At 29.3% G+C, this 4895-nt stretch overlaps 1 long non-coding RNA gene across 1 annotated transcript; it reads right to left on the bottom strand.

Annotated features, from left to right (window-relative positions):
- Positions 1 to 524: 524 nt before the first annotated feature.
- Positions 525 to 1574, bottom strand: LOC109073059. The gene is made up of 3 exons (XR_006153567.1): positions 1530 to 1574; positions 665 to 745; positions 525 to 573 (listed from the first exon to the last, which is right to left on the bottom strand). It is a non-coding gene; the product is annotated as an uncharacterized LOC109073059 (long non-coding RNA).
- Positions 1575 to 4895: the final 3321 nt, after the last annotated feature.

Here is a 4895-nt window from a genome sequence, read left to right as displayed (position 1 = left end):
AATTACACAATTTAACATCAGTTTACTAAAAGTTTAACAAAATTTTTTTTACTAAAATTTAATTTAATTAATTATAAAAAAAAATGTCAAATTAAGTTAAAAAAAAAAAATCTTCAAAAAAATTAAAAAACAATAAAAAAAAAAAAAAAAATAAATAATTAAAAAAAAAAAAAAATTATTATTATTCTTTAAAAGAATTTCAGTGTTGTCTATTTTGATTTCTGGATTTATTATTTTATCCAAATTTATTATTATCAAAAACAGTGATAATCCTAAGTAATCGTAAAAAAAAAAAATTTAAAGAAATTAAAAAAAAAAATTAATTACAAAATCTAATTTTTTTTTTTTTAACAAATTCTGTCTGTGTCTGTGTTTTGTGTGAGCGAGTGTGTTTTGTCACCTGGAAGCCGTGACGCGGAGTGTGATTTTGCTCACCTGGAAGCTGTATTCTGACGCTGTATCCAGGAAAGAAAGAGCGCCCGGCTATCCTGCCACCCCTGTCTCCAGGCATGCCGGCTGTGTTATGTCGTAAACTGTCTCAACACCAGCGCCTACGCTGAAACGCAGAGGAAGCTACGAAAAAACAATGAGCAAATCAAAGCGTGCAGCTAAATCCACTGACGCAGAGAACAAGAGACACAGAAAACAGACCTACTTCACATACCTTTTCTGCATTAGAGCGGATGCATTTCACGAAGTACGGCTCCGACTGTCCCAGAGTCTCCATCAGCTTATTCAGAGACACCTGCATCACACACAACACAGGACTTCAGATACGTGTTCACATTTTTAACATGCAAAAAAAATAAAAATAAAAATAAATAAATACATTATATATATATATATGCATACTGTATTTTTAAAAATAATTTATATACTTTTAAAATGTATATTTTCATATTTCATATTTTTTTTAATGTTTTGTTTAATCAATTTAAATATTTTTATAATGTATATAATTATTAAACAATTATTGCAAACATTTCAATAGAATGTATATATTTTAAATGCATATACAAACACAAATGTATATTTTAAAAATAATTTGCATATTATTAAAATGTACATTTTTTACATTTTGTTTTTAGATGTTTATTTATAAATGTTTCTAAATAACGTATTTTTTAAACAATTTATATATATTTAAAATTTATATTTTTATATTTATTAAACTTTAAAATATTTATTTTATCGAACAGTTTTTATGCTTTTAAAAAGTTGAAAATAAAAAAATATTTTAACAAATAATTTATTCATATAAATTTTTAAAATTTAAATATTTTCATAAATCAAACTTTTTCAAAAATCATACTATTTTTTACAAATAAATAACATATTTTAAAAAAATATCTACATATATTTAAAATATTATATAATGTAAATTACATAAATTTTAAAAAAAAAACATACTAATAAATAATAAAACTTCAACAAATTATAATTCATGCTTAACATATTTAAATTCTTCTTCTATATTCACATTGTTATATCAGATAAATTTTTTCCGCTGGCGTGTACGGTTTCCTCACGCTGAACTGCGCGCTGATGCTCGGAGGTTTCTTCTTCTTGTGCAGTGAATCTCGTGTATTGCTAGGAGTGCTTCTTCTTCTTGTGTCAGATGCAGCAGTGATTTGGTCGTGATCGCGTGTCGTGAGCGTCAGGCAGCTCAGATAACTTCAAGAGTGATGTTTCACATCCGCAGCAGGTGCCTGCACACACCACACACACCACACCACAACACACACACCACACATTCAGCTTTAGAACCCTCAAGATATTTGGATTAACACAACAAATAATGAAACAAAAATTTAAAATAATAAAGATTACATAAAAAAAACACTGTAACATTCAAAAAATAAAAAAACAAAAACACGTGTGTGTCAGTGATTATAAATGCAGTGACAGTGCAAGGCTTACCTTCGGGAGGCTGGGCTTGGTCTATGTACGTTCTTGATTTCCGTTTCTCTTCTTTCAGGAAACACGAGATAGTGAGAGTTCAAATGAGAATCAGACGTGTGTGTGTGTGTGTGTAGTGTGGCTGTGTGTGATGTGGTGTGTGTGTGTTCAGACGATCAACATCAGGAGGCTGGCCCTAAAGGGCCCAGCCGACTCGCCTCCAGCAGCTTTATTATTCTCTTCCGAGTTAGATGAAGATGCTGACGCTCGTCTTCCTGTGACGAGGAGGAGAGGAGGACGCTCACGCACTTCGCCATCCTCCTGAGACACAACACAGAAATAAACACACAACAACCTCAGTCAACGTCTCTTGAATTGTACTTCAACCAAAGACAAAAAAATATAGATTTATATATAGTATATACTATATTTTATACATTTAAAAATCAAAACAATAATTTAATAAAATTTTATATATAAATATTTCTATAATACAAAAAAAACTAATATAAAACATAAAAAAATCTAAAAATTAATTTAATTAATTTTTAGATTGCTTTTAATAATGAACAATTTTAATACATTCATTTTTAATTTTGATAAATGTATAAATATTTTTATTATTATATAACTATAATATAACTTATAAAAGTTTTTTGTAAATTTAAAAAAATTAGATTTTTAAACAATTTATTTATTTTTAGAAAAACTATATTTAGAAAAAAACAATATAATAATAAAAAACAAAAAATAAATATTTAATAATTATAATAAAAAAAATAAAAAAAATAAATTAGTAATAATAATAATAAAAAAAAAAAATAAACATTTAAAATATTAAAATTAAAAATAAAAGGCAACAATAACAGTTTGTAATATGTCTTTTTGTTTAATATAAAAACAAACATTTATTATGAATTTATTCAAAATTATTAACCATCATTATTGAACGCACGCAATGTAAAAGCATTAATAAAACATCCACTTTATAAATCAATAACCAATTACAGTTGTGCATTACAGTGGACTTTACAACATTTTGTTTTGTTTTGGTGTTGCATTTGTTTACCTGCCATAATAAAATTAATTTATAAAATCATTAATAAAACGATTTTGTACATTTAAAAATGCATAGTTTTTTTTCAAATAATTAATTTAGTTATTAAAAATGTATCATTTTAAACAATTATTTAAAAAAATAATACTAATTAGTATTTAATTTCTAATGATAAATAAAAAATACAAAAAACTTTTCAATAACTTAATATTTATTGAGTAATGAAATTATTAATTTCTTTTAACGTTCTTAAATCATAAACATTTATGTAGTTTTTAACATGCTGCCTTTCGTTTTATAAACATCAACTAAACACAACTGTGCATTAAGAGTGACTTCCTTTTTCCCTCCCCCCCGTATCCTCTCCCCCTAGTGTGTTAAAATCTACAATAAGTATCACCAAAGGCGTGTTGTATTTGTATGTCATGTGACGGCATCGTGAGATGAGCTCGGATGTACGGATGTCTGAGGGTTTGCTCCGCACACTGCTCGTGTTTGTACCCATGCAGGTTCTGACAGTTGGGAGTCCTGCGGGCTGATGCACCAATCGATGTTTCACACAGAAAGAGAGAGAAAGAGTTCACATAAAGAAGAAGAAGAGACCTCCAGATCCCTTCAGCAGCTGACAGTTCACACCAACATCCTGAGAATCAACGATAAGAACCTCAAAATTCAGAACGATTACAGTTTGGATGGATTTTTTACGGAGATTTGTCTTGTTCTTTTTATGCTGGGGATTCATTTGCTCAAACAGATTGTATTTTTTTAGATTTGATGTTTTCATGGTTCAAAGCTTAATTTTACTAATTTTTTTTTATTTTTGTAATTTTTTGTAATTTTTTCCCCATAATTTTGTTGTGTTTTTGTAATTTATATGATCTTTTTCTATTTTCATTTTATCATTTATTTATATTTATTTCAGTTTTAAACACTCAATGTTTGCTTTACAACTGATGTATGCTTAAATGATACAACTGTAAAAATACTACTGTAATAAAGTCATGACTTCTTGGATAACATACCACTACCGTACAACCACACTATTACTACTGAATATTCAGTTATAATTATTAAAAATTATTAAACACTGCTATTTTTTCAACCGTGCGGCCTCGTTTTAACTAATACTTATCAATCCCTAAGCTCACATTACAGTGACGATTAACTGATCGTTGTGATGTCTTTAAGCATTTGTGGCTAAACTGTCCAAAAATGAAGACTAAAATAAAATAAAATAAAAATAAAATAAATACATACCAAAAATAAAATAAAAATACAATTATTCAGGATTTTTATTCAAGCTACCAAAACTGGTTTTTTTTTTTTATTGTATTTGATTCTTTTTGTTGTCTTTTTTTTTTGTTTCTAAAGAAACTAGGAACTAAACACCCGGTTCGTGCATGACTATAGATCTGCTGAATCGTGATTTTTTGTCATCTTTACTGTTTTAGAATAAGTGGTCATACTTTTGCAAATCGCTGCAGGATCTCCCACGATGCTATAGAGAGGGCTTGCTTCGCTGGTGCAACAGGAATGTAACTGCAGAAAAACTGATAAGACTGTCCACACTTTTATGAATTCCGAATGGAACCAGCGTCCACCCGTGCAGAGCCCTGGAGAGAGAGAGAGAGAGAGGCCGATCCTGGAGAGAGACGAGAGTTACAGCGAGAGTGTGATAGAGAGTCCTGAGTAAGCAGACGTCCAGATGTGAAGCGGCTAATGTGATCGCTCTATGAATGTTTTAGTAGGTCCGTCGTCTGCAAGATGTTGTCTGTTTCCTCACACGAGTCAGTGCTTCTGCACAACAAACACTGACACTTTTGTATAGTAGAAAAATAACAAAGCATTTGTACACAAAACACACTCCGCTGCTCCTAAACGATAACATCTGAGGAACATCTGCAGGCGATGGAGGGCTGTTTTATTATGGAGACTCAGA

Source organism: Cyprinus carpio, chromosome A25 (genome assembly GCF_018340385.1).
Source record: "Cyprinus carpio isolate SPL01 chromosome A25, ASM1834038v1, whole genome shotgun sequence".
Lineage (NCBI taxonomy): Eukaryota > Metazoa > Chordata > Actinopteri > Cypriniformes > Cyprinidae > Cyprinus > Cyprinus carpio.
Note: the sequence above shows the minus strand (reverse complement) of the source record. Positions and strands in the feature narration are given on the sequence as shown.